Source organism: Panthera onca, chromosome C2 (assembly GCF_046562875.1).
Source record: "Panthera onca isolate mPanOnc1 chromosome C2, mPanOnc1 haplotype 2, whole genome shotgun sequence".
In the NCBI taxonomy this organism is placed as follows: Eukaryota; Metazoa; Chordata; class Mammalia; order Carnivora; family Felidae; genus Panthera; species Panthera onca.
The window spans coordinates 79,431,659-79,453,683 of record NC_138347.1 but is presented as its reverse complement, the minus strand read 5'-3'; the positions used below and the strand labels follow the sequence as shown (position 1 = coordinate 79,453,683).

The following is a 22,025-nucleotide window of genomic DNA, read 5'->3' as shown; positions in this document are numbered from 1 at the left end:
TAATGATCAGATAAAAACAACCCATTTGATAGCACTTTCTAAAACAGTAAGGATTTACCTTAAAAGTGTTCGTTTTTGATAATATTATTTCAACATCCTTGAGCTTTAATTCTTTCTATTACAATGTATATCGCCCCACAGTGAATCACTGCATGGCCTTTCAACGTTGTATTTGATTGTATGGCGAGTATTGAAAAGAGAATGGCCGACTATCCCCTGATCAGATATGTACTGATCCAAGCCCCAGCTGACTACAGCCTGTGCACTTCAAAGTCAGGGCTGTGACTTAGAAAGATCTGTCTCAGAACTTCACATAGTACCTGGCCAGCTCAGGCTTAGGTTTTCCATGAAGAGATGATCAAACAAGTATATAAAGGACATGGCAGCCAGTAGAGTATTTCACAGTACACATTCAGGAGACTTCATCATTTTTATTATCATTTTACATCAAGCCATTTTGAAAGTTGAAATGTACCTAGAGGATTGTTTTCATTTCCTTTTCGCTCGTTGAAAGTCATACAGTGTCACTTTAGTAATTCTTTCTTGACCCAGCGGGGATAGAAACCAGTTTCAGGCCATGGCCACTATAGAGAAGTTTTTTTGTACAGTTACAGATTCATTAAGTAAGAGTCTCTCCTCTCCTTGCTTTCCTGCCTGCCATGTTTCTCTCTATAAACCGGGACTTAAGCCATGGTCTTAGCATCCACAGAAGTCATTTCCACTCTACTGAAATGGCTCCTGTACACTTTTGTCACCACCTCTGATTCCCTAGTGACTGTTCTTTTTCTGACATCTACCTCTTTCAGGCAGGTAACACTTGACGACTTGAACCTCCTCACTTCCTCCTTCAGTTTTCACTCTACACAACTTCCTTACTTCCCCTGCTGTATCTGTGACTATTCCTTTTCTCTCTTTGGTACCAGCCTGCCCCCCCACCCCCATCCTAAATTGAGGTGCCCACTCAGTGCTCTCCCTTTTGACCTTCTGTCTTCTATCAGTAGAAATCATAACTTTAATAGAGTCATCTTTGATCTCTGCTTATTTAATGACTTGAACTGCTGATGACTCTCTCCCTTAGACAACTCTCATGCCATTTATCCTAGGGCCTTCCCACATGGAAAGTCTTTTGTCTCTTCACACTCAGTGTGTCCCAGAGCTACTCATCGCTTTACCCCAAGGCTTCCACTCTGTTAGAAACACCACCATATTTTCTTATTTTTTAAAATATAATTTATTGTCAAGTTAGATAACATACAAAGTATACAGTGTGCTCTTGACTTCAGGAGTAGATTCCCATGATTCTTCACTTACATTCAACACCCAATGCTCATCCCAACAAGTGTCCTTCTCAATGCCCATTTTCGCCTCTCCCCTGTCTCCTCCCCCCATCAACACTCTTTGTTCTCTGTATTTAAGAGTCTCTTATGGTTTGCCTCCCTCTCTGTTTGAAACTAATTTTTTTCCCTTCCCTTCGCCCATGGTCTTCTGTTAAGTTTCTCAAGTGTTTCTGTTCTTCCAAGTTCTAAACTCTGGTCATTGCTGATATGTCTTCCTTTTGTAATATGTCTGTTACCAGTATCTACTATTTTTGGTTCAAAAAGGACTCTCAAGTGTACTCTCATCTCTTCATTTTACTATTCATTGTTCTAGCTTCTTCCTTCTCCATATCACAATAGACTCATTGTTTTGATTCTGTTTTTTTTAAATGGCTTTGTTTGTTTGTTTGTTTCATTCCAGCTGCATATCCCTAACCGATTAGTCTTCAAAAAATGTTATTTTCTTCCTCTGACTTTTTGTTGCCTGCCTCATTAAATTTCTTCTCTTAGTTGATTTTCAGAATATTCCATGACCTACCTCACTCTTTAAAGTACATCTTATCTCTCACTATTCCCCTTACGGGCCTTGCTCTTGTGAAGCTGACGTCCTCATTGTCCGCTTCCCATGCTGAGTTAATTTTCCTTATGTCTTTCTTGCTGCTTGAGACATCCTCATTTCTCAACTGATTGGAAATCCTTCCCATTTTGAATTGCTACATTCAAATCCGACTTTCTTCCTGGTAGCTTCTGATGCCACCAGTCTCTTCCTTCTGTTTTTTCTGGCTCTACTAACTGGGTAATGTGTTGTGGTGACCTGACCCCACAGTTTAGTGCCAGGATGCTCTGCTCCATCACTTACCAGTTGCATTACCCATCTTCACATGCAAAACGGGAATAATGACACATTCTTAGAAAGTTATGTTGAGAATTAATTAAGATAAGGAATACAGAGTATCCAGTAGTATGTGGTTTATAATAATGGTGACAATTAATCAGTTAATAATGTTTTCCTGCCACTTAATATATGCCTCTTTGTGGACTGATGTAATCATATCATATGCATTTATATTGCCTCTAAACTATATATGATAAAGCCAGAATACAAATATGTCATGGAAGAGACCTATACAAATTATTTAACATCAAAAATCTTAGAGACTCAGGTTTGGAAGTTCCCTAATCCAGCCCATCTTTCTTGTGATGAGGAACTGGGAGGAGGGCTAGATTTTTTAAGTGAACCACCAAAGATGACACAGTATGAGAGTTGGCCCCAACCCCAGCTGAGGGTTCTGGACTCAATGGCCTCAACTCATTCTACTTTCCTCTTGTTCATTCCCCTTTTAGAAAAGGTCTAAAGTCTGGGTCACAGCTCATATTACTGGATCACGCATAGGCTTTATCTCATTGAGGAACATCTGGTTGATATTTGTGGGTGGATTGATTGATTCATTGACTCATTATTAGTCTTGGTAATAGAATTTTCTGGAAACATCTATGGAGTATGTACGATACGTGGGCTTATCACTCTTTTGATGCTGTTGTAAGCAAACAAAACGGCTCAACACGTACCACTTCTGTGTACTGGCTCAGGGTAGCAGGGAAAGGAAATGGGAGAGGAAGTTATATACATCTTGAACAAATCACACTTTTCTATTTTTAGTCCTTGCTACTGTTTGGAAAGTACAGCCCCTGTTCATGGCAGTCTGGCATGTGTTTCCTCAGTGCCATTTCAAAAAGGGGAAAAATAAATATGAGAATTTTTTGTAGTGAAAATAGTTACTCAGTGAAATCACATAAGTTCCTTCTTTTTCTCTTGATGAACCCTCAAACCCACTGGACTCTGACTCCTCAGCCTCAGCTCTGCATATCAAAGGCTCATGCGGGATGGGAGACTGAAGTCAGCATAGCCTAACACAGTAAGATGTGCCGTGGTGTCTGAGAGAGACAGGGCAGGAAGGCGGGGGACGGAATGGTGACATCCCTTCTTGATAGTAGCTGGCTTGGCTGGGGACCAAATGCTGTCCCCTGGAGAAAGCTGAAACCTAACCATAGATTCAGACACAGCCTTACAGACCTTGCTTAAGCTGTTCCGACTACCCGACTCCTGTTTCTGTCCGTCTCTGCTATCCCTCTTTGGTAAAAGTTCCCTGTGGGTCTTACAGCCACTCTCCTAATTCAAGTAGATGGATCACTTCTCTTTAGTAGTGGATTTTCCCAACTTGAGTCTGTATTAGTTATCATCAGGCAATGATAACCTTATGAAGGAGAATAAAGTCACCCGATCTCTATTCAGATGGATTTCTATAATATAGTAGGACTTGACGGGGTCAGATGTGGTGATGGTGGAATGGCTTGGAGTCAACTGCAAGAGTCTCATGAGGCAGATGAGGGCCTGAACTGGGGCAATGGCCACGACACTGGCAAAGGAGAGCTAGAGTCTAGAGCCACTTGGAGACAAGGGGGTATGGGAAACAGAGGAGTCCCAGATGCTTTGCAGCATCCTGTCTTTCTTCAGGGGAGAGAGGTTTGCCTCCTGTCCTAGTGTTTGTCAAATAAGAGGATCCTCTGTAAAATCAAGGCTCTGAGGCAAGTGTGATAGGAACTTTACTAGAGGCGATGCTGACTCCACTGAGCAAAGATTGCCCCTCATTCATGAGAGGGTCTGTGCAATCTCCAGATGTAAACAGCTCTGCCGAGATAGAATTGTGGCAGCAGGGTGAGAAGAATACAAGGCTGTAATTAATGCTAATTTGTGGATATTGCTGTATTGTTGTCATTGTTTTTTAATTGAATATGTATTAAGCTCCGACAGGGTGCTATGAATAATGCCAACTTATGGTTGATTTATCAGAACACCCGGATGACTTTATGAACACCGATAAATGGGGACACATAGCACCCCTTCGAGGTGCCAAGTGCTGTTGCCATTTCTACAAATGAAGAGAAGTGAAGTGGACTGTGTTTACTCTGTCAGCTCTGTGGGTGGGAAAAGAGTGCTGTCAGACCAGCATTTTCCTGTCCCCGGGAACTGGGTTAGAATACATTAGTAAAGAATTTCTCCTTAAGTGCGTTCCGAGTTGTGGGATTTTAATGAAATTGTTCCAGTTATTGTTGTTAGCACTGCATTAGCACCAGGCGACCAAGTTCTAGGCCAGCAGGTTTCAAATTTAGTGTTAAAAAGAGCTGGGGGAGGGGCTAAGGGCTTGTCAAATACAGATTGCCAGGCCCTGCTCCCAAAGATTCTGATCTGATAAAGGTGGGCAGGCCACTAAGAATTTTCCCTTTTCATGAGTGTTTGAAACACTCTTGTCCTCTGAAGAGGCCCAGCTTCCCTTCAAAACCCAGTCTCTTTCTTCTTATCTGTCTGCAGCCACCAAATTCTAGCCTCACCCTGAGACCAGGGTTTTTTACTTAGTATCTGAGGGTCTCCTAGAACTCACCGAGTAGCATCCTGTAACGTTCTCATTTATAGAACACACTGTTAGCTGGCATTTACAGAAGACCTACTGTACATTTAGCATTCTGCTGGACATGCCATTCCCGGGACCTTATCCCACCTGGATTCCACAATGTCACTGTGGGGTTTGTATTATTATTCCCATTTTCACAGGAGGACAGAAAACTGAGAGGTGGGGGCCCCTGGGTGGCTCAGTTGGTTGAGCTTCTGGCTCATGATTTCAGCTCAGGTCATGATCCCATAGTTCATAGGATCAAGGCCCATGTCAGGCTCTGCACTGACAGTGTGCAGCCTGCTTAGGATTCTTACTCTCTCTCTCTCTCTCTCTTTCTGCCCCTCCCCCCCCCCCAGTGGTGCTCCCTCTCTCAAAATAAATAAATAAACTTAAAAAAAAAAAAAAAAACTGAGAAGGGAATGTGACTTGGTCAAAAACATCTCAGTACTTTCAATCCTTTTGGTTTAAATCCAGGTGAGGGCCCAGATTCCACTTTGAACCACAAGTGGGAACAGAACCCCTAGAATTGGTTTAAGTGGAATATATCCTAAAGAAAAATGTTCACACTGGAGTAGGGGAGACCAGGGAGGGAAAGGTAGGAATGGCCAGTTATGATCTTCCTTATCCAACTTTGTTATTTGTTCCGGTAAATGGTAGCCATTTGCTTATTGCTTGATTATTCTGTGAAAAAGGAAACATTTCTGGGGAAAGCCTCACATGAGGTGTAAGCAGAATTCTGGAGTTGAGAAAGGCTTTTAAAGTGGAGATGAGAACCTTGAGACTCGGATAGCTTTGCTCCTTACTAAATAAATGTCTTTTCCACTCTCAGTAGCCTCTGCCCGGGGAAGTCAGTGTTCGCATAGCGCTCTGTTAACTTGTATTTCTGAGGGTGGACGCAGAAATGCGTGCTGTCTTGTCGATTCACATTCATCCCCGATTAAGGTGGAATCAACAGCTTCCTGATAGAGTCCTGTACTTATTTTTTATCAATTGTAAACTTTTTCGTAAAAATAGGAATTCCTGCTAGGAGTGTCGTTGATGTAAATTGTCTGTGCACCGCCTAAAATATATGTGATTCATACCATGTGTTTGTTCCCACATCCACACTGCGTCCCGAGATACAACCACCCCTGCCCACCTTCTCTTTTCGTCACGGGGACGCACGTACCCGTTGGAGGTCTCTACCCTGGATAAAGGCCAAGTTCCTTCCGTACAGAACTTGCCCACCTGCACTTTCTGACCGCAGCTGATCCTTTGAGCCTGATCTTCCTCTATTTTTACCTGCAGGAATATTCTTGTTTGCCCAGTGCTAGTGCATGCCACAGTGTTCCCCCGATGTCTTTATGCTCGTGTGGGAAATATCTTAACTCTCTTTTCTCCACTCAAGATCTTTTCAATTCTCCTCGAGTACATGCAGCCTTTTCTGATTTCTCTATTTTTCTGCTCTAGTGTGTTGCATCTCCTATACCTGAATATTACCTGCCTGTATTCAGCTCTGTGATTACAGTCGTTTGTGGATCAACTAACCTTTCTCATGCACCTGTAAGCACTTGGAAGATGAGAACCATTGATTTCGTTTTGTTTTTTTTTTTTTTTAATAATTCCTTCATATTAATAGGGCCTGAGTATTTGATAAATATTTCTGGAAAGGTGAATGAAACCTGTACTCAATGGAGAAGTAGAAAGCAAAAGAGACGACTGGAGATTGTCTTTTAACTATAGTTACGGCTGTGACCTGAGTCCCAGTAACCTGATAGGATAATCACAGTTCGATGCTTGAAGGGAAAACCTTTCCTATTTGCATTTCTGGCTTGGTGTCATGGAAGGTGCCAGAGCATGAGCCTGGGAGTGAAATGTTTGAGTCCTAAATTCTAATACTTCCATTTTCTACCTGAGTGACATGGAAAGTGGTCTTTTTCTCTGACCCTTGTTATCCTCTTTTTTCAACAGGAATCATATCTACCAATCTCTATTTATTTTACTATTACTATTACTATTACTGTTATTACTATTATTATTATTATTTGCACAGACAGGACTCTGCCTGTGCAATACAATGAGAAATATTGACACAAGCTCTTTTTTAAGCTCAGGCACTTGCCTGTTGATGATGGTGGTGCAGACAAAGCCACGGTTTCCTTTCCCCACGTTCCTAGCGGTCATTGCATCCCAGGCTGTGTACAGGGGATAGAGTGGCTGACCAGAGATTGTACTAGTTCATAGGCCACTTCCCAGAGCTGCCTTTGAACAGCAAGTTTGACCAAGGTAAAAGGATGAACATATTTGGGACAATTATTAGGGAGCAGGTGCATCTTTTACTATTAGAAAATAACATTCCTGACAGTTTCAGTAATCCTGCTCCCCATATCTTTTCCATTTTTAGCCTGTGAGGTAAGACATCATGTGTGGTTTGTCTTGTCCTTTTCTGCCAGCTTGCTAGCATGTTGTCACCCTCCCCTATTTTCTTCCATTTCCATTAATTAGCTGCTGGCCCTCCAGACAAGGTAACTGAAAGCAGTTTCCTTTATAAAGTTGCTATCTATGACCCTATTTTTGAAGTGGCTGTTTCAAATTGTATCCTGTTAGTGGCTGCTCTGTATCTTCTGTATTTTCAACTATCAAAGTACACTTAAACTAAATAGAAACAGAGTAATTTGGTTCCAGTAAGTGGCTACAAGTGAGGAAAAATATATCAACAACAATGAAACACTTTAGATTCCTTATAATGTTAGGTAGATTGTACGTAGGTGGATGTGTTAGAAAAGCAGAACTTTTGAACCAGAAGAAACTGTAAAGATCAAGTCTAAACCCATCATATTGCTGGTGAGCAAACATAAGCTTAGAAGGACAAAGCGATTGGCCCAGGGTCACCTGATGAATTATGGCAGACCAGGACCAAATGCCTAGTTTGCTCCTTTCTGCTTTCCTGGCTCATACACCCACCTCCGTGGTGGCAAAAGAGAATTCTGTGATTGTTCTGGGTAGGTAATCAAGATCATTTTTCTGGGTCTCACTATTATTAAGTCATCTTCTGACATTAGCACACTTGTAAGTTTATTAGGAGAACATTTTAATACTGTCTTCTTGACAGTTGGGAGTTTTGGGTGGGTGGACTGGGGCCAGGGAGCATTGACTTAGGTCTCCCTGACCCATCCTTATCATTTGGCTGTTGGACTTTTAGCAAATCACTTAAGCTTTCTGGTCCTTTGTTTCCTTTTTTGGTTCAACATGGCCTTGTGATAGATGGTGGCTAAGATTCTTCCTGTCTCCATTGGGTGTGAACCTAAGTGTCCCCACCCATTCTCTCTTCTAGGCATTTTGGTAGCTCTTGTTTGCCTGTACGTTAGTATTGCAGTTGAACTGGCTTGAGGATGAGTCTTCCATTTTGTTGGTCTTATCCCAACAGTGAAGTGGAAATCCATGCGGAATGTCTCTGCTCCTGTCTTTTGTAACATTTCCTCATCTGTAAAATGGGACAAGAGGATCTTTCTGTTTATATTGTAGGCTCGTAAGAACAACGGTTGAAATAACGTCTGAGCTATTGCTTTGGAGAAGATGTTTCCCCGTATAGGATGTTCAGATTCTAGTCCTATTTCAACCCCTTCACTAAATTATTACCTCAGACATTTAAATCACTTCTTTGGGGGGCACTATCATTATTTTTCAGTGAAAATGTTGGAAGAGCCCCTTAACGCTCCCTTCCAGTTCTGATATTTCTTAAGCCTGAGTTACCGTTTTCATGCTAATCATCTACAATCTAGTCACACTTCCCCAAACATCCTTTATCTGAAAGTCCTGATTGATGGAGCTCAGCACATAGAATCACAGCCACAAATGTATAAGAGAAGTTCTCACTCCTTTTCCATTTTGATGGCATGCCCCTTCGTGTTACACATGGGAACTGAATACTTTCCTTGGTTTTCAATTTTGTCATCATTTTGAGGGGTCATGAAAGGATTCAAGGGGGGAAAAAAAGCTTGAGGATGATGAGCAGATATATGATGTTAATATCAAAGTTCTATGTATTCAAACATTTGCTCTTGGTTATTTCTATTATTCTGTGGAGGAAAGTGAGAAAGTGGCTTCTGTCACAAATTTATCGTGCCGTAACTCATTGGCCCCGTATTATCAAAATGCAAAATAAGGAAACTATCTTCTGTAAGGCTTATTTATTTTTATTTTTTAAAAATACTTTTAATGTTTATTTATTTTTGAGACAGAGAGAGAGTGGGGGAGGGGCAGAGAGAGGAGGACAGAGGATCCGAAATGGGCTCTGTGCTGACAGCAGAGAGCCCAACGTGAGGCTCGAACTCACGAACTGCGAGATCATGACCTGAGCCAGATTCGGATGCTTAACTGACTAAGCCACCCAGGCTCCCCTCTTCTGTAAGGTTTTAAAGCAAAATCAATAGTGGAAATATCTGGCAGGGCCTGTTTTCTGTTGCATATTTTCTATGGTGAGGACCCAACTGTATTTTATTTGGTCTATTTAATTCATAGGTTCAAATGATTTCTTGTTCTCCGTCTGCCACGCCTCAAATTAATGTTTCCTTAATGGAAAATCAAACTGATTCTTTTTTTTTTTTTCTCTACCTTTTAAAATTTCTACTTGTAATTTTTTGTATTAATTGTATTATGCAAAGCATTTCTGGGAAAGTTTCCATGATCTCGGATGATTTTATGGATATCTTTATAAATATTTCAATTGGGTGTACAGGCATACCTGGTATTTTACAGATATTACATTTATTTTTTTAACAAAATAAAGCTTTTTGGTAACCCTGTGTGGAGCCCGTTAATTGGTGTCATTTTCCCAGTAGCATTTGGTCACTTCATGTCTCTCACATTTTCGTAATAATGCAATATTTCAAATTTTTCATTATCATTATAGTTGTTATAGTGATCTGTGATCAGTGATCCTTGGGGGTACCATGAACCACACTCATACAAGGTGACAAAATTAATCCATAAATGTTTGTGTTCTGACTGCTCTACCGACTGACCGTTCCCCCCTCTGTCCCTCTCCCTGGGCCTCCCTATTCCCTGAGACACAGCAATATTGAAATCAGCCCTGTTAACAACCCTACAGTGACCTCTAAATGTTGAGGTGAAAGGAAATGTTACACATCTTTCATTTTAAATCAAAAGCTAGAAATGATTAAGTTTAATGAGGAAGGCACGTTGAAAGCCAAGATAGGCCTGAAGCTAGACCTCTTGCCCAGTTAACCATGTTGCAAATGCAATAAAGTGAAACACAATCAATTTCTGGAAGAAAATTAAAAGTGCCACTCCAGCGAATACATGAATGATAAGAAAGAAAATTGCTGATATGGAGAAAAATTCACTGGTCTGAATGGAAGATCAAACCAGCTGCAATATTCCCCCACATTCCCAAAGCCTAACTAATACATAGCAAGGCCATAACTTCATTCAGTTCTGTGAAGGCTGAGAGAGATAAGGAAGCTGCAGGAGAAAAGTTTGAAGGTAGCAGTGGTTGGTTCATGAGCTTTAAGGAATGGAGCCATTTCCATAACATAAAAGTACAAAGTGAAGCAGCAACTGCTGAGATAGAGGCTGCATGCAGCAAGTTATGCAGAAGATCTAGCCAAGATAATTCATGAAGGTGGTACACTAAACGACAGCTTTTCAATGGAGACAAAATAGCCTTCTTCAGGAGAAAAAAAAATGCCATCTAGAATGTTCATCACTAGAGAGAAGTCAATGCCTCACTTCAAAGCTTCAAAAGCTGACTCTCTTGTTAGGGGCTATTGTAGCTGGTGACTTTAAGTTGAAGCCAGTGCTCATTTCCCATTTTAGAAATGGTAGGACCCTTAAGAATTATGCAAGATCTACTCTGTCTGTGCTCTGTAAGTGGAACAGAAAAGCCTAGATGACAGCACATCTGTTGACAACATGGTTTTACTGAATATTTTAAGCCCACTCTTGAGAACTACTGTTCAGGGGGAGAAAAAAAAGAAGATTCCTTTCAAAATATGACTGTTCCTTGACAACGCACCCAGTCACCCAAGAGCTCTGATGGAGATGTACAATGAGTTTAATGTTTTCCTGCCTGTAAACACAACACCCATTCTGTAGCCCATGGATCAAGGGGTAATTTCAACTTTCCAGTCTTATTAAGAAAATACATTTCCTAAGGCTATATAGCTACCTTAGACTGTAATTCCTCTGGGGAAAGTTAATTGAAAACATTTTGGAAAGGATTCACCGTTCTAGATGCCTTTAAATACATTTATGACTCACAGGAAGAGTTCAAAATATCACCATTAATTGCAGTTTGGAAGAAGTTGATTCCAGCCCTTATGGATGACTTGGAAAGGTTGAAGACTTCAGTGGAGGAGGTAACTGCAGATGTGGTGGGAACAGCAAGAGAACTAGATAGAATGAAAAGTGGAGCCTGGAGATGTGGCTGAATTTTCTGCAGTCCCTGGATCAAACATTAATGGATGAGGACTTGGCTTCTTATGCATGAGCAAAGAAAAGTTTCTTGAGATGGAAACAAGGCCTGGTAAAGATGCAGTGGAGATTATTGAAATGACAGTAAAGGATTTAGAATATCACATAAACATAGTTGATAAAACAGCAGCAGGGTTTGAGAAAATCGACTCCAATTTTGAAGGAAGTCCTGTGGGGAAAATGCTATCAAACAGCATCACGTGCTACATAGAAATTGTTCGTGAGCAGCAGATTCTATCGATACAGTGAACTTCCGTGTTATCTGATTGTAAGAAATTGCCACAGCCACCCACCCTTCAGTACACTACCACTGTGACCAGTCAGGAGCCCTCGGCATTGAAGCAAGATCCTCCAGCAAAACGATAGTGACCTGCTGAAAGCTGAGGTGATGGTTAGCATTTTTTTAACAGCAAAGTATTTTGATACATTGGTTTTTTTCTTAGACAATGCTATTATTGCACACTTAATAGACCACAGTACAGTGTAAACATGACTATTATAGGCATGGGGAAACCAAAACATTCATTTGACTTGCTTTATTATAATATTTGCTTTATCATGGTGGTCTAGAACCGAACTCCCAATATCTCTGAGATATGCCTGTGCCTCCTTTTTTCACACACGAACGTGCGCGCGCGCGCACGCACACACACACACACACACACACACACACACACACACAGTAGAAAAGGCAGCTTAGTATAGTGTTTGCTAAACGATGTATGGGACTGACTAGCAAGGTGGACCTTAAGGATCCCATTTCTTCATCTATAGCTTGCCTAGAGAACCTGCAGCAGTGATTTCTGAACTATCTTTTTATAGAAGTGCTTCTGGGACATTACTGGAGCTAATGGGGAGGACCTGCTGGGTGGAACCCTGGGCTTCTCCTGATGTATTTGAACCAGAGTAGTTCTGTTTTTATCTGTTTATGTAATGAGGTTCCACATAGAATTTCATTTCCAGCAGAGGATTCTGCTGCTTTAAAAAGGTGTGGCAAATGTTTATTTTACTGTCAAATAATCTTCTTGTGGTTATTATTATGATATGCATTTTATTAACATAGGTAATACATTTTTCCATGTTACCCTATAGCTATGCTCATGCAAACTGATCTTTATTTTAATCACAAGGAGCTACTTTGAGTATTATCAATATTTCAATATTATTTTTATGTTGAAATAATGAGTGAGTAAATACAGGGAAATTATTATTTTTTTTTGGTATTTTGTTGTTTTTGCTTTTTTTTTTAAGATTTTATTTTTAAGTTATCTCTACACCCATGTGGGGTTTGGACTCACAGCCCCAAGATCAAGAATCACGTGCTCTACCGACTGAGCCCACCAGCCACCCCTCTTTGTGCTTTCTTATCTGCACAGAACAGTGAGAAATGAGGCTATTTACTTATAGCTGAGTTGGCGTAAGCTCTGAGGTGGCCTGTTTCTGGTTTAGATCTGGTTGTAAGCAGGCAACAAAGATGACGGCAGGTGAGTTGTGAAATGTCATTATAGACCCATACATTGTGAGAACTTGAAAAAATAAAAGTGGACCCGGAAGGCTCATACACCTCATTTTCAAGAGGAAAAAATTGAGTTTTAGAAAGGAAAGGCCAGTGCTTATGATGTCACAGGTAGACCTGGCTTCCCGGGCTGTCGTCCTCACAAGCGAGCAGATCTTGCGCTGGCTGCCTCATTTGGGCTGACTGGGGAACAGAGTCCCTACAGAGTATCCCCACGTAAAAGAGTTTATCTCAAGAATCCATGTGGATGGAGTCTGATGGCAGAAGGCTCAGGGATGAGGCCATCTCTCTTTGCTTTTCATTCCTTCTCCCTCCCTGCCTCCTTCTCCCTCTTTGATCCTCTTCTCCACTATTGGCACATTCCTTATTCCTCAGCCCCTTCCAGTAGTTGGCCTCTTATCTCCTTGTGTGTTTTGATTATTAGTAATTAGCCACAATCATGGTCTTCTTGGCGTATCGTGACCACAGTCCATCCTCATGGCAGTTTTGTTACGTTTCTTCACCCAAATCGATAAGAGAAGGACGTTTAATAACATTGCTTCTCTTTTTGTCATCGGCCAAAGGTTCTTCACCAGCCGGTTCATGGACCTTTGGTCAGGTGTCCAGCCTTGCTTCCGTGGGTCACATTTTGATGTGGGGTTACATAAGTGGTCCAAAGTATGGATCTTTTGGCAACAAACAATGAGGGCAGGATTGTTCCCTTTAAAGAGATGTGACTTGGCTAAACATTGTCAACTTTGGGTGAGTGTGTTTAGTGTTGAAAAGTATGAGATGGTAGGGAATGTGATGGGGGAAAGATTGAGCTATGTATCAGGTCTAATGTATCGGTTTTATCTTGATGTTTTTGCTTCAAGTGTACTAGAACCATGGAAAGCTCCCATTGTCTCCTATTGTTACCCTACTTTCTGTTTATTCAATGCCATGTTCCCAGATGCCAAGCTGTTATTCTGTTTGAATCATAAAAGTGTTGTCTCTATTTTGAATGCAACAGAGTTTGCTCCAAAGATGGCTTTTTGTGGCACTTTTTACCACTGTCCTTAACCTACAGGGTAGATGAATCTATGTAGATGGTAAAGAGACTGGAGTTTTACCTTTGCTTTGTGCATCAGAAAAGTTGAATTATATTTCTGCCAGCCATTGGAAGCATTGCCAGCATCTTAGGGAAGGAGATTGCTTTTGTTTTTAAATCTCTGTCTCTTCCACATGGTTTTACAGAGTCTCAAAGAACATAGTGTATTTGATGTTATTAGGCAGATAGAAAAGTAATATTATCCAGTAGACTATAAACTCCTTGAGATTGAGGATCATGCCTTCTTTAGCCTTCATGCTACTTAGCACAAACTGTTTCCTAGAACAGCGTGGAGAAGAGCCATTCTCACAAACCAACAGTGAGGGAGTTACCCTATGAATATTGCTATCAGCAGAGTTAGGCAAAGGAGAGTCCATTATCCAGTAATTAGGTTATCAGTAATGTTTTCATGGAGGAGAGTACATTCAATAAGGTAGATGGATTTCAGAAAGGTAGGCCCTTTAGTTAAATCAGTGGGAAGGAGAGTGCACAGCCATGAATTAAAGCATTTTTCCCCCAGCATTTGGGGTCTCTTCAATAAGGTAACATTTCTATTGGATAAAATAGGTCATATTTTCTGTAATTCTCACTAGTGTATGCTACCCGCCAACTCAACATTATCAGAATCAGTGTGATAAGGGGACTGATATTATTAATATAGCATGGGGGATGATATTAAGAAGCACTGCCACTGTATCCATTTTATTTTTATCCAGATCTTTCTTACCTATTATTTGGTTCACCTGTTGGTATCTTCAAGAGACACACACACACACACACACACACACACACACACGCACGCACACACCCTTCTAAGTGTTCATTGTGTTAGAAATCTACTTACGGGGCGCCTGGGTGGCTCAGTCGGTTAAGCGTCCGACTTCGCTCAGGTCATGATCTCACGGTCCGTGAGTTCGAGCCCTGCGTCGGGCTCTGTGCTGACTGCTCAGAGCCTGGAGCCTGTTTCAGATTCTGTGTCTCCCTCTCTCTCTGACCCTCCCCCGTTCATGCTCTGTCTCTCTGTCTCAAAAATAAATAAACGTTAAAAAAAATTAAAATAAAAAAAAAAAGAAATCTACTTACACCAGTGGTTCTCAAAGTGTGATCCTCAGACCTGCATTGTTGGCATCCCTTCAACACTTGTGAGAAATGTAAATTCTTGGGCCTGCCCAAAGATGCACAGAATCAGAAGTTCTGGGGGTTGGATCCCAGTCATCTGCATTTTCACAAGCTCTCCGGGTGGTTCTGTAACAGACTAAAGTGTGAGAACCACTGATCTTGAATTATGTTCTTTGTGGTTCATTCCTAGCACCATCATGTGTGAAGCACGGGAGCCTCATCGAACTGAAACTCCAGCACCTGATTCTACTTTGAATGAAAATACTTTTCAAACTTATATACTCACTCTATGTCAGCCAAAGCATTTATTTTGCGACTGTGGTCAAAGCAATAGTCGAGTAGCCAGTGTTTATTGAATACTTGAGATGTGAGCAGTACTTGGTGTGAATGAACTCATTTAATCCTTGTGACAACAGCATGAGGAGCTGGGGCCCAGAGACCTTAGATTGATTCATGTCACCAAATTGACAGGTGGCAGAAGGTTTCTAACCCCACAGTCCGACTCCAGAGGCTTTGCCATTACTCTTTTTGTGTTAGGGGTGCTTGGTTGGGGTTTAACAAAAATGATCACGAAAAAATTTATTAATTATATTCTCAGCTTAATTAACAATAGAAAGATGATCAATGATTGAAACTTAGTTTTGTTGTTTATAGACAATACAGTTTTTTTTATATCCCTTGTATCATCAACCATTTTCTTTTTTTTCTTCATTAATGTTAGAAATAAGGGAATAATGAACTTTACTGGCCATAATAGAATATAAAAATGAAGTAATATCTACAGTGTATTAATACGTAAGTCCACTGAAAAGAAAATGGCAGTTGTGTGTAAAAGAATGTACTGTTTTGTGTGTCTAGTCTTCTAGGGTTTCCTAAGGTGAGATAGTTTTGTTTTGTTTTGTTTTGTTTTGTTTTTCCTAAACTATCAGGGAAATTTTTTTTTTTCCTAATGAATCACAAAAGGGACCCCAAGTTTGGGGCCTATTGGGAGTCCCTTGGTGTCACGCATGGGGTCTGCTCAAGTTCTCTGAACTTTGGAAAACGTGATTTAAATGTAGATTTAGGGGTGCCTGGGTGGCTTAGTCGGTTAAGCATCCAATTCTTGACATCGGCTCAGGTCACAATCTCATGTTGTAAGATCAAGTGCCACTTGGGGCTCCACGTGGAGCATGCTTGGGATTCTCTCTCTCTGCCCCTCCCCTACTTACACTTTCTCTCTCATGCACTCTCTCTCTCAAAATAAGTACATATTAAAAAAATTTAAAAAATCATAGGTTTAGTACATTTAACATCAAGTTTCTCTCTGATGATTTGTTTCTTTCTCAGGTAAGTTTCTGAGCAATCACGTAAAATCTTGGCTCTTTAAATCCCCCTTCTGTGATGTGTCACTGTGATTGCTTAGCCACCTCAAAGATTCTGGACTTTGTTGAGGTTGAGGTCAGGTTCATGCATGGTTTGAGTGTGTGATACTGGGCATTGGCTCTAATTCTAGGAAGTAAACTCCCTAGGACAGACAGTGGTTCTTAATTAACTAGATCATTTGCCTTGATCCTATGTTTCTCCTAACAGCCTGAACATGAACTCTCTTTTTTTGAGAATGTTGAGTTGATCCTCAGGTTCCTGATGTTTTTTTCATAGCAGAGGACTTGGCCATTTATCCTGGTCCCCTACCTCAAAATTGGAAATGAATACTTAACAACTAACTTGTTATTATGCTAAGTAGAATGCATTTATTTCCTGTCCCCATTTTGTAGCCACCAATGTAATAATCAATTCAGATGAGGATCATCTGTGGGTGCTAAAACCTTTGGGTGAAAGGTTCTTGATGAGCAGAATAATAGCAGAGTATTCAAGTGCCACCTCACAGATAATTTATTGATTTAAAAGGGAAGAGAGCAACTTTTACAATGAAGAAATCTGTCGGACACTACCTTAATGAAGTCATCAAACTTGGCATCACTAAACCGAGCCAAATTGACATCCTGAGCTTCCTTGTGTGATGCAGTGGGGTGGACACAGCATCATACACAATAATCACAGACAATGCAAGGTTGTTGAACTTTTTATAAGACACCTTGCCTGAATGCTTAAAGTCAGTTTCATGAAAGACAAAAATAGGCTGGGGGGTGGGGTGGGGAAGAGACCAAAAGATGTGCCATCTCAATGTGTGATCTTTGATTGGATTTTGGATGGAAAATAACAACAATAAATAAAAGGATGTTACTGAGATTGATGGTGAAAAGTGAGCAAGTGTGCACATTAGATAATTGTACACCTGTCTTAAACCTCCCGGGTGTGATCACGGTACAAGGACTTCTTAGGAGATAAAAGCTTAAGCTCAAGTATATAGAGGGGAAGTTTCTGCAACTTCTTTCGAATGGTGTAACTACAATAACAAATGAAACAAATGAATGTATTTGTTATGAGAGAGAGAGAGAGAGTGAGAGCAAGTAAGTATGGCAAAATATGGGCTATTGATGAATCTGGGGGAAAGATGTGTGGTTGGAGTTAATTTTGCTACCTGTTCAACTTTCCTGTGAGCTTAACTTTCTTTAAATAATGTATTTGGATATAAAGAAGGAATAGATAAATACAAGTGAATACTCTTTCCTAGCTCAATACTATCACTCCTGGTCTATCACCTATAATTAGTGGATTACCAGGATGTGGGCAAAAACATTACCCATCTAAAATCAGATTCATGGAAATAGCCTTTCATGCTATACACTTTGGTTCTGGGCCCTGTTTTAAAGTCGTTTCTTATATATTTACAATGGAGAAGTCATCAGCCTATAATTCTGCTAGGGGCACTAAGAATTATGATTTTCCAAGTTATAATAAGCCCCAGTTGTGTTTGGTGAGCTTTCGTCACATAGATTCTTAATGAGTGGATGACAGTAAGACTCGTATAGAAACTAGTGTCTTATGGAAGGCTTACTCATGGGGGTTTTAAAGCTGTTAGTGAAAAGACCCCGTCACTGATCACCATTTGTATCCAGCCTCTCACTGTGTCTTCCCACCTCTACACACCATTAATTGCTACAGTGACCACCAGAAGCTTCTCTGTCACCATTCTACTTCTTAGGATGAGTATGGGGGAGTTTATAGCCCCATAGGCAACCCTAGACCAGTGGAAAACTGGAGCCTGAGGATAAACATTCTTGTCTTTCATCCCTAAGGTGGGGAGGTCTGAAGCATGATTCACAGCGTTCCTCACAGCCCTCCCAGGAGAAGGGAGCCCTAGTGCCCACAGCACTGGCCACCTCAGTACGGCACCTTTGGATTGACCTTCCTCCTCCCTCACTTAAGTCTTCCAGTCCTTAAGTCTTCTTTCCTGGGAGTCATTTCCCAAGATAAGTGACCTGTACACCAGCTTCTGTCTCAGGCTTTGTTTTTTTTGGCAGAACCTGGACTGAGACACTGGAATCTCTCTAGTTATGGTTGAAGAGCGTGAGAGTTGTTGTTATTACAATGGACGCTTTACAGGAGGTCATGTGGTATCTAGAAAAAGCACTGAGCAAAGGATCAGGGGAATCTTTCTCCTTGTTATTTGGCCTCGAGCAGGCGGTTTAACCATCAAGTGATGGGTGTGGCTGCAGTGATACGAAGTGAGGAAGACAAGTTGCTAAGTGTGGGCCATTCTGTGAACTGGTTACAAGACTGTCACCTCTGGCATCTACTATAAAGTGTTGGGAGTAGTAAGATAGTTCCCAAATCTAAAGGTTCTGTACAGGAGAGGACTAAGAGAAGTGCAAGTGTAGGGCATGGGTAGGACTTCCGTTATTTGAATTGAGGCATAAGATAGAGACTCAGCAGTGAGAAAGAGATCTGTTCTAATCTGTAATAGGGATTGAAATATGGGAGCAGAGCTCTTACCAGAAGGTCAGGTAGCGCCGCAAGGGGCCAGGGATCTTAGTGCAAAATCCCATGGCATTAGGCTGGAACTTGTTGAATTGCATCAACCTAATATGAGAAACTACAAATGGGGAGTAGTCCCAGCTTGGAGGGAAGAGAGGACAAGGAGGCTGGATGCCAACTGAAGTCTTACATGTACAGGCTGGTTAAGCACTATAATTACTTGTTTCATTGTGTAGCTCAGGATAATTCTGTGACTTTTGAGTCTCTGTGGTTAGACATCCCAGTACTTAGAGCAAGGGCAGTTGATGTGCTTTCTGCTACAGTAAAGTACAGATGTTGAAGACCTGATTAAATTCTGTCTCTTTACTGATACCCCAAGGGGACACTTAATGAATGATGCTCCCTTTAAGAAGAAGAATAATTAACAATAGGTGTATTATTCATATTAATTCAGTTACTGGTTACTATAATTAATGCTATTTAAGAAAATGATCATAATTATAGCACTTTACGATTTACAAAGTATTTTCCCATCCATTTTCTTATCTGAATCTTGTAACATCTCTCTGGCTTAGGTAGGGCAGGTGAGGGTGAGGAGACTGTGGCCCATAGAAGAGTTTAACCAATTCCCCACCCTTACACATATATTACTCTGTCTATGACTATAGGGAGATAATGGAAATATGCATAAGGGAATCAGATTCACATAGTTCTCAATTGCCTTCCCAAACAATAATGTCCCATCTTTCCTTGTTGTACCAGGACCCATTCCCCAGAATGTTCACATGAATTTTATTTTATTTATTTTTATTTTTGTTTTAAGTAGGCTTCACGCCCAGCATGGAGCCCAGTGCGGGGCTTGAACTCATGACCCTGAGATCAAGACCTGAGCTGAGATTAAGAATCAGACACTTAACTGACTAAGCCACCCAGATGCCCCTTCACATGAATTTTAAACATTAAAGGGACTTTATTCTTTATAATGCCACCATATTTCATAGCGGGATAAAGTTGAGATCACCTTTGATAGAGGGATTAGCCTTCTGGAAACATATCTTTCTAGGACAGAGGGCGACTAGCCTTATAGGACTTGGTCAAACTGGAAATTCAGACTCTGAAAAAACATAACCCACCTGCTATGACACTGTTTTCTATTTTTGGCTTTGGCAAGAGAGCCGGGGGAATCTCGGTTTTCTTAAGGGCAACCTGCTAATATGGGTCATACAGCATGGAATATACAGGCATATACAGGTGTGCACACTCATGCACCCTGGGACTCTGATTCCCTTTCTAGAACATATTACATATTCGATATACAAGAGCATCCACTGAGCCTATTGTACCTCTGGCTGCTTTTACCCAAAAGGTTCTGATATGAAAAAGGTTGCTGGCTGGACCTGTGGCAGAGTCAGTCGTTATTCATTTATTTACTCAAAGAATTTATTGGACACGTCCATGGATCGGGCCCTAGCAAGACTGTGGGGAAACAGCAAGGAGCTAAATGGACAAAATTCTGTCCTCAGGAAGCTCACGTTCTCTTGGGCCAACTGATGACAGACAGCCAAATAAAAGATAATATTAAAAGATAATATTAAGATATTAAAAGATGATTGATATTATGAGAAAAACAAGGTGAGAGGTTAGAGTACCATACAAGGGTCGTAGAAATACATTCAGAACCAGAAAATGATGAGGAAGCTGCTTTAGATAGTGTGATGAATGATACCCTTATTCAGAGAGGGCTCACAAGTAAGAATACCACTACTTCTGGGACAGACGACAATCTGTTTTGGCTCCATGGGGCTGGGCTGTGACGTCATAGATGTTGATGTTATCTGTGTGCCTGGGACAGGTCAAGTCCAGAGGGATTAACTTACACGGGCTAAATTCACAAGTGATGGACAGACACACCAGAGCCTATTAGGTCTGTTTTATGTAGAGACTTAAATTTAAGTTCTGGGACTCAGGAAAGCTGGTCCGGTGAGCAGGCTACTAGAGGAAAAAGAACTACTGATATTAACAGACAGTGCTATTGTGCTATCGTTACCTGATTTAGCACATCATTAATAAGATAAGTTTACTTAGAGAATTGTAAGATTGAATGCTGGAGTGTCAGTGTACCCTATTTGTTGTTGTCGCTGGGGATATTCTGGTTTCTTGCCTAATACATTTGTTTCTTTTCTTTTAATTTTTTTTAAGTTTATTTATTTTTGAGAGAGAGAGAGAGAGAGAGAGAGAGAGAGAGACAGAGTGCTAGCAGGGGAAGGACAGAGAGAGAGAGAGAGAGAGAGAGAGAGGAGAAAGAGACACAGAATCTGAAGCAAGCTCCATGCTCTGAGCTCTCAGCACAGAGCCCGACACAGGGTCTGACCCACAAGCCGTGAGATCATGACCTGAGCCAAAGTCAGACAGTTAACTGACTGAGCCACCCAAGCATCCTGGCTGATGCTTTTTCTAAACTCTTTAGCAGCCTATCCTGATATTTAACTGCTTCAGAGAAGTTCAGTAGAGTTGATGAGATGACACTAATTTCCCATTATTTCATTTTGGTTGGGTCTCATTGCAGATATACTTCGGTTTCTTGATGGAGTTGAAAGAGACACTCCCAGTACAATCCACAATCACTAGTAACTTTGTCACCTTAAAAGAATAGTTTTATAAGTTTATTTATTTCTTTTGAGAGAGAGAGAGAAACAGAAAGAGAGAAGGAGAGAGAGAATCCCAAGCAGGCTCCGCGCTGTCAGCACAGAGCCTGACTTGGGGCTCAAACTCACAAACTGTGAGATTAGGACCTGAGCTGAAATCAAGAGTTGGACAGTCAACTGACTGAGCCACCAAGGTGCCCCTAAAATAATACTTTAAGAGATGCCTGGGTGGCTCAGTCAGTTGAGTGTCCAACTTCGGCTTAGGTCATGATCTCACGGTTCGTGAGTTCCAGCCCCACGAACCATGAGATCATAATCTGATCCAAGGTCAAGAGTCAGATGCTTAACCGAGTCAGCCGCCCAGGTTCCCCCAAAATAAAATTGTCCCAATTTATAGATGACATGATTAGCTACATAGAAAATTACAAGGATTCTTAAAAACAACAAAACAAAACAAAACACAACAAATGAACCTCTTAAACCTAATAGGTGAGTTCATTAAGTTTGCAGGATATAAAAATAAACATACATGGGGCGCCTGGGTGGCTCAGTCAGTTAAGCCTCCGACTTAGCTCA

General features: G+C 41.0%; 1 protein-coding gene across 9 annotated transcripts in view; it reads left to right on the top strand.

Moving 5' to 3' along the window:
• Positions 1-22,025, top strand: part of LPP (LIM domain containing preferred translocation partner in lipoma) — a 676,388-nt gene that overhangs the window by 310,663 nt on the left and 343,700 nt on the right. The window lies entirely within an intron of this gene.